We start from the raw sequence: 9176 nt of genomic DNA, 5'->3' as shown, positions 1-9176 counted from the left end.
GTCCCAAGATTCCACAGGGTAAGCAAAGGCAACACATGTAAAAACAAGCTCTCTTTATTTTTTAAATTTTTGTCTGAAATCCTCTCTTCACTCAGAAGTCAGAATGCAGGGTTTGCTTTTTTAATATATTTTCTAGCACAATCAAATACCCTCTAAGTAGTTCACCCACCTCAAACCTTATAGTGACTATAGTTATGTCCTTTAAAATACAAATAAAACACAAGAGTTTAGCCAGACCACATGTGCTTAGTTTGCAAGAGCAGCACCACTTTTGACACAATTTTTGCCAAAAGTCAGGGTAAAGGTCCAAGCGAGCCAGCTGGAAGTCTAATGTGTGCAGCAGTGACTTTCGCTGCAATATCTTTGCTTCTGGCCAAGAGTGAAACAAGAGCACGGGGTGAAACACGTTCAAACAGGCTCCAGTCACCTGCCCTGGGCCTGCCGAAGTCCTTCCTCTGTATTTTTAAACCAGCACTACAGATATAATAATCTGCATTATTATATAGATGATAATAACAGTCTATAATGGATGGATCCAGTCTTTCAAGTTTTGCTTCATTTAAATCCAACCACATTCCATTTTCTTCTAAAAGTCTTTCTAATTAAGCCTCCCTGGCAGCTGGGAGGTTTGGAGGGCTCCCTCTGTGCCACACAGCCTCCCAGGTGACCCTGCGTTTGGAAGCGAGCATCCCAGGAAGCAGGCTCTCCACACAGCGTCCACTTTGCGGGTCCACGTGCAGCTTCCGTCACTGAGAAGGGGCGTCAGTTCCGGCAGCAGATGCCCAGGCTTTAATCAGGTGGAGGCCGCTTTCTCACTTGTCCAGTCACATCGCACGGTCCAGGTGTTGGTCCTGGAAACATAGTCTTAAAACTCATTTCCATTCTGCACGATTCCGTGGTGGACCTCAAAGCATTTAGTAAATCCCTTTTCTGCTTAAACTGGTCCAAGTAGATTCCACTGTTTGCAATCAGCAGCTCTAACCATCCTGAGACAAGGAACGTGACGTCTTAGGCTTTATGTCCACAATTCCTGATGAGACATCAGTGGAGCCGTGGGCATCTGGAAATATCCTTTACGGTTAGCCCAGTGTAATGTCTTCTTAGGGAAGGCCAGGGGATGGGGCTCCTGACTCCGCAGGCCCAGAGTGCCTAAGGCTGTGAAAGCACTCAAAAATTAAAATGTACTGGAGACAGAGGTGCAAAACAAAATCCTTTTTAAAAATTTGCAGTAATAAATATACGTCTCACATAGACTGAAAGAGCTCCTGTTGGCAGGATAAGTTACTCTCTGCATTTGACTACAATGAAGAGTCTGGGAGTGAAAGAAATTACAGCAGGAGTCACTGGGACATAGATGGAGGAAGGGAAGGGAGGGAAGGAAGGAAGGGAGGGAAGGAAGGAAGGAAGGAAGGAAGGGAGGGAGGGAGGGAGGAAGATATGGCTCAAATGGAAAGAATTCATAGAAGACCAAGTAGGGGACAACAGAAAATCCACACCTAGGGACTTCCCTGGTGGTTCAGTGGTTAAGAATCTGCCTTCCAATGTAGGGGACACGGTTTGATCCCTGGTCGGGGAACTAAGAGCCTGCATGCCTCAGGGCAACTAAGCCCCCGTGCCACAACCCCCGAGCACATGGGTCACAACTACTGAGCACGCGGGCCACAGCAGAGGATCCTGCCTGCTGCAGCTAAGACCCAACGCAGCCAAAAATATAAATAAATAAATATTTTAAAAAAGAGAAAACCACACCTAAAAGTGTTACAGCAAAACCCAAGAATATCAAATGAAAGAAAATTCTAAAAGCTTCCAGAGAGAAAGAAGTAATCATCTATAAGTGGGGTGACTAAACCACCTGTAAGTAAGCAGAGTATTATGTCTCAGTTTACGCAGGATCATCCTGGTTTACACCGACCGCCCAAGCTTAATTACTGGTAGTGCCCTCTTCACTCTCAAATGTGTCCTGGTTGAACGATAAATTTTATCTTCACCCTAACCTATAAAGGAGTAAGAGACAGACTGGTAGGGAAATGGTACAAGGGGATACTGGTGTAATGGTTTTAAAGTAGTAAAAGTAAAGAACTTTGAATGTCAGATTTTTTAATCCAAATTGTCACTCAGATGTGAGGATATAAGTATTCTCACTCATATAAAGCCTTAAAAATGTTATCACACAGTGGAAACGCTCTTGAAGGAAGGATTCAGACAAGAAAAGAGACAAATTCAGGAGACTGCTATAAGAGGTGTGGAATTAAGGATAATCAAATGCTTAGGTAAAGTCCACTATAGGACCCAAGTGGGAAACAGACTGTCCATAACAGTCTAGAACTAAAATCTCAGCACTATGGGGCTGAGGGAAGAGGGAGACCAAGGGACATGATCGTGGGCAGAAAATCCTGACTTATAAGGGCACAATAAGATATTTCTAAGTTTACTACTACAGGTAAATATGCATAATTATAGGTTTTAAGTAGAGGGTAGCCACAGTAAGAACGAAAATATAATGTTTAACTTTTTAAACTGGCAGAATACTCAAAATGACCAAGGAAAACAGGAAAAGAGAAAAAAGGAAGCCAAAAAAAATTCAATAAAAGCAAAATATGAAATAAGATGAATCCTAGTATATGGTCACCATAATAATTATAAATAGATAAAACTTACAAATATAAAAGATAAAGACTCTCAGATTGACTATTAAAAAAAATCAATGTCCAATAATATGATGTCTAGAAGAGACATAATTAAAACAGAAAGATACCGAAAAATTGCATATAATGGATGATAAAAATACAAATAAGATGTTAGCAAGTGGAAGTCAATACCACATTAAGAAAATAATTCCCCATGACCAAGTGTGACTTATTCAAGGAAAGCAAAGTTGGTTCAATATTTGAAAATCCATTAATATTATTCACCTATTTACAGATCCAGGAAGACATCATATAATTACAGGATCTCCACATCATATAATTACAGACATCATATAATTACAGATGCTGTAAAAACCTTGGAACGAAATTCAGAACACATTCCTGATCAAAATTACTCAATGGATTTGAAAGACGGTTTCTTTTGTTGTTGTTGTTAATAAATTGATTGATTGGTTGATTGATTTTTGGCTGCATTGGGTCTTCGTTGCTGGGTGCGGGCTTTCTCTAGTTGTGACGAGCAGGGGCTACTTTTCATTGTGGTGCACGGGCTCTAGGTGCGCAGCTTCAGTAGCTGTGGTGCATGAGCTCAGTAGTTGTGGCTTGCGGGCTCTAGAGCACAGCCTCAGTAGTTGTGGTGCACGGGCTTAGTTGCTCTGCAGCACATGGGATCTTCCCAGACCAGGTATCAAACCTGGGTCCCCTGCATTGGCAGGCGGATTCTTAACCACTGTGCCACCAGGGAAGTCCCCAGATGCTTTCTTAATAAGATAATAATAAAGATAACATACATATTCCTTGGTCCTGAAGCCAGCATCTTATTTAATGGAGAAACATTAGAGGCATTTTTACTAAGATCGAGAACAAGGTTAAGGATGCCCAGTATCTCCTCAACTATTCAACACTGTATAGGGATACTAGGCAATGCAATTAGAGAAGGGTAATCAAGTACAGGTGTAAGGATTGGTAAAGAAGTAAAAACTCTCTCTTTGGGCTTCCCTGGTGGCGCAGTGGTTGAGAGTCCGCCTGCCGATGCAGGGGATACGGGTTCGTGCCCCGGTCTGGGAAAATCCCACATGACGCAGAGCGGCTGGGCCCGTGAGCCATGGCCACTGAGCCTGCGCTTCCGGAGCCTGTGCTCTGCAACAGGAGAGGACACAACAGTGAGAGGCCCGCGTACCGCAAAAAGAAAAAAAAAAAAAAAACTCTATATATGATATGACAATATACCAGGAAAACCCTAGAAAATCAATGACAAAACTAACTCAATAAAATAATTTAATGTAGCAGCAAGATATAGACCTCACATACAGAAATCAAGAGTTCTTTTACACAAACAATAACCAATTGGAGGACACGGTAGTAGAGAAAACCCTATTTACAAAAGCAACAAAGGAGATGAAATACTTAGGAATAAAAAAACATGAAATATGCAAAAACTATAGGAGGAAAACTTTAAAGTACTCTGGAAAGACACAAAAATAGACTTGAACAGATGGAAAGACACCACCTGTTCTTGGATAGGATGATTCAAACTTAGAAAAATGTCAGTTCTCCCTAGATTAACTTATGAATGCAGTAAAACCCCAATAGAAATAAAAATATCCATAGGCTTTTTTTATGGAGTTAGACAAGTTAATATTAAAGTTCATTTTGGGGACTTCCCTGGTGGAGCAGTAGTTAAGAATCCGCCTGCCAATGCAGGGGGCACGGGTTCGAGCCCTGGTCCGGGAAGATCCCACATGCAGCGGAGCAACTAAGCCCGTGCGCCACAACTACTGAGCCTGTGCTCTAGAGCACGTGAGCCACGACTACTGAGCCCACAAGCCACAACTACTGAAGCCCGCGCGCCTAGAGCCCATGCTCTGCAACAAGAGAAGCCACCGCAATGAGAAGCCCGCACACCGCAACAAAGAGTAGCCCCCGCTCACTGCAATTAAAGAAAGCCCGCGCGCAGCAACAAAAACCCAATGCAGCCAAAAATGAATTTAAAAATTTTTTTAAAGTTCATTTGGAAAATTAAACATGTAAATATAGCTAGGAAAATACTAAAAAAGAAAAACTATGAGGGTGGCTTATCTCTGCCAGAAACCTTTTAAGTTACAATACTGTGGTGCGGGGGAATGAGCAGACAGAGACCAGTGGCAGAGAAAAGGAAGCCCAGGGATAGATACAAGCACATATGAAAATTTAATATACTCAGGTCACTGGGGCAAAGAATAAGTCAGATTGAAGTGGATTCTCAATAGCAAAACAGGACACCAGAGGACTTTGATAAAGTAAGAGAGTGGCATGGACATATATACACTACCAAACGTAAAATAGATAGCTAGTGGAAAGCATCCGCATAGCACAGGGAGATCAGCTCGGTGCTTTGTGACCACCTAGAGGGGTGGGGTAGGGAGGGCGGGAGGGAGACACAAGATGGAGGGGATATGGGGATATATGTATATGTATAGCTGATTCACTTTGTTATAAAGCAGAAACTAACACACCACTGTAAATCAATTATACTCCAATAAAGATGTTAAAAATGAAAAAAAGAAGAAGAAGAAGACAGTCAAAACTCTAAAAAAAAGAGGACTTTGATAAATGTTGCTGGGACAACTGGGTAGCCATTTGCAAATAGACATTGTCACAGTCCTACGTCACACCATACAGGAGGATAAACACCAAATGAAACAAGGACATAAGTGGAAAAGGAAACCATTCAAACACTAGAAGAAACCATGGGTGAATTCCTCTTTAACATTAGTGGACAGAAAGGCTTTTTAACTATGACTCAAAATTCAGAAGTAATACAAAAAAAAGGTGATAAATTTGACTTACCAAAATAATTTAAAAATTTTGCATGGCAAAAGCACTATATGCAAAGTCAAAAGGCAGCTGTCAAGCTGGGAGACAACATTTGCAACTCATGTTACAGAGAAAGGCTAATAACTATAATATATAAAAAACTCTTTAAAATTGAAGAACAAAAAACAAAATTGTGATACAAAAATAGGAAAAATACACCATCAGACAATTCACCTAAAAGATATTAAAATGGTACTTAAATGTATGGAAAACATGTTCACACTCACTCATAATTAAAGAAATCAAAATAAAACAACATTGAAATATTTTTTACCTGTCAAATTGGTCAAAATAGAAATGCCCAATGATGCATCGTGTTGTCCAGGCTGTGGGCAAACACACTCGTACCTGTGACTGGTGGGAATGCACATCTGTGTAACCTACCTTGCGGGGGAATTCAGTGATGCCCAGCAAACCTACACACACGGACTCTGGCCCAGCAATCCTCTGCTTTACCCTGAAGATTCATTCTGTGACAGGCAGGCTCTGCAACGGCTCCCCGGCATCCCACCGCCTGGAATTCAGGCCCCCGTGCACTCCCCTTCTTCGAGTGTTACCTGGACCTACTGACTCACCTCTAATGAACAGAATGTGGCAAAGGGATGGAATGCCACGTCTGACGTTAGGCTGCAAAAAGCCTGTAACTTGGGTCTTGTTCTGTCTTGCTCGCTTGCGCGGATGGAAGCCAGCTTCCCGTGGATGACCTGGGAACGGAGAGCAGCCTGCAGCCAGCAAGGCTCTCAGCCCAGCGCCACCACGTGACTGCATCCTACCAACAGCCGCGTGAGTGAGCCTGCACCTGGGTCCTCTCAGCTGAGACCGCCGCCCTGCTGGAACCTCGACGGCGCTCTGGGACAGACCCGAGACAGATGACCCAGAGAAGCCGTGCGTAGATCCCTGACCCCCGGATTCCGTGAGGTGATGAACGTTCGTTGTTTTAAGATATTATATTTGGAGGGAATTTGTTATGCAGCAGTAGATAGCTCATAACTCCACATACACTTATGTATATATGTATGTATATGTATGTGTATATAGTATGTGTATCTATATATGTATGCATTGTTATTCATTGTAACATTATTTGTTATGGAAAAACATGTAGAAAGAACCTAAGTAGTCATTAAGAAAACTGCAGAATACACTGTAGCATTATGCAGCTGTAAAAAAAAAAAATGACCTCCAAGAACCGATATGGATATTCCAGAATATAGTGCTAAGTGAGAAAAGTGAAATACAGAAGCACCTTAGAATACCAGCCTCATGTAAGAGAGGAGGGTGACGCAGGAGAATACGCATGTATCTGCTCTTTGTGCAAAAGAAATGCAGAAGCACAAACCAGAAATTAATGAGATTAGTCACCAGCCAGGGAGGTGTGGGAATGGGGTGGAGACAGTGAAGGGAAGGGAATGAGGAGAAGGAGGTGAGGGGAGAGAGACACCTCTGTGTGTCCTTTGGTTCTAGAACAACTTCCTCAAATAAGTACTTAAAGTCAGCCAGGATGTGGGGTAGCCCGGGTGTAGTGCACAGGTTCCAGATGAACCTGGCTGTGGGGAGACTGGATGACACAGGCAGTGAAGCGAGTGGGGAAGAAAATCACTAACCCGTTACGTTTGGAAAACGGTACATCGACTACACGGTGACGCTCAGGACAAAACGATCCACATTCAAATATCTCACTCTCGTTCGGAAATGTGATTCCCAAGGAGTGAGGGTAAGAAATTGTGAACTGAATTACGTTTAATCTAGGATTGAGCAAATATGTAAATACACCACGGATGATAAAAACCAGGTTTCTCACTGTCAGAAAAAGACAGTTATGAGCCAGGCAAAGGGGAGGACAGGATGAATGGGAGGTGTAAGAATCAACTCATGGTGTCTATATATTGATCCAGTTCTGTCTGCTTGGGTGGCTGAGAGTCAAGGACACCCAGGGGCAGCACAACCTAGAGGTCAGATACCCGCTTCTAAGTATGAGTTTCCAATAAAAGAAACAGTACTCCTTGGAAAATGGTCAACTCCAGCGTGGGGTTAGGAAAACACACGATGAGCTTGGAACATTTTTATGGTGCCAGAAATTAAGGAAGTGCTGAAAAAATCATGAGGGCATATGTTGAAAGAACACAGGAGCCTGCTTGAAGAGCCCCAGTGGCCAAATCTGGGACAGTTTTGGCAATAAAATAATGATAGTAATTACTAACCCATAGAATAAAATCAATACCCATAAGTCCATAGTCATATCAATGAAGAACGAATGAATGAATGGATGAATGAACGAATACACACACACATACATACATGCATACATACATACATGCATACATGCATACAGCAGAGAAGGGACAGTTCTTCCTTACAGTAGAATTACAAAGGTAAATGTAAATGATGGAAATAGAAAATTTCCCTTAGGCTGACACCACAGTAATAAGGGGCCTAGGCCAGAACCATCTACTGGTGCTAAACGTGGTGGGTGTGGGCATGATGAGGAATCATAGCTGCAGTCTCAGTGTATCTCCTCCAAGGTGTGTACCAATTACAGATGGGTAAACAGTGACTCTACGGCGAGGACATGCGGCTGACGCCACTGGAATAAAGTTAACAGAACAGTCGTCCCTCATTATCCGAGGCTGATTGGTTCCAGGACGCCCTCGGACACCAAAATCCGCAGGTGCTCAAGTCCCTTGTATACAATGGTGCAGTATTTGCATATAACCCATGCACATCCTTCTATACTTTAAATGTCTCTGGATAACTTACAATGCCGATTAAAATGCCAATGCCGTGTAGTTGTAAGTACGATGTAAATACTATGTAAGTATTTGCTGACACCTGAAACTTAAGGTTTGCTTCTTGGAACTTTCTGGAAAAATTTATTTTTAATGTTTTCATTCAACCTCAGTTGGTTGAATCCACCAGATTGGGAACCCATGGATACGGAGGACCGACTGTGTCTGTAATAAGACATATCAACACACGTCTTTCCGGACAGGATGCACTGAGAATTCTGCGGTATTCTTGCCCCAGAATGCGTAAGCTCAGTGTAATTGTGAGGCAATATCAGATTAGCCCAAAGCAAAGGACATTCTACAGAATCACTCGCCAGGACTCTCCCAAAGTGCTCAGGTTGTGAAAGAGGAAGGAAGCCTGCAGACCCACTAGGGGCTGCGGAGTCGTGGCCGCTGAACCCATTGGGACTGGGTCCCGGACACAATGAAGCACGTTAGGGGGACAGTTGGAGAAACACGAATAGAGTCCACAGCTTAGTTAATGGTGTTGCATCCACGTTAATTTCCTGGTTTTATCCCTGCGGTCTGGTGATGTAAGATGTCAACATTAGGGAGAATTAGGTGAAGGGTATGAGCAAACTCTACTATAAAAATTATGACGTTATAATAACAAGTGTATAGGAAGCACTTAAGACGCTCTGGGTACTTTACATGCCACTATGTTCCCTCTTCCACAGATAGAGACTGGACACAAAGAGGTTAGATAGCTTGTCTGAGATCAGTCACACAGCACGGGGCTCAGGGTTTGAACCCAGGTCTTTAAGACCAGAACCCACCACCCAACCACTAAGCAACATGGTCAACCTCAGTCCCCAGTAATCGTGGAACGTTCACCTAAGACAAGTTCTGTCTGACGTGTTAATTGCCAGTAGTCGCAGCAGCAAAGACG

The sequence above is a fragment of the Globicephala melas genome, chromosome 14 (assembly GCF_963455315.2).
Source record: "Globicephala melas chromosome 14, mGloMel1.2, whole genome shotgun sequence".
Taxonomy (NCBI): Eukaryota; Metazoa; Chordata; class Mammalia; order Artiodactyla; family Delphinidae; genus Globicephala; species Globicephala melas.
Note: the sequence above shows the minus strand (reverse complement) of the source record.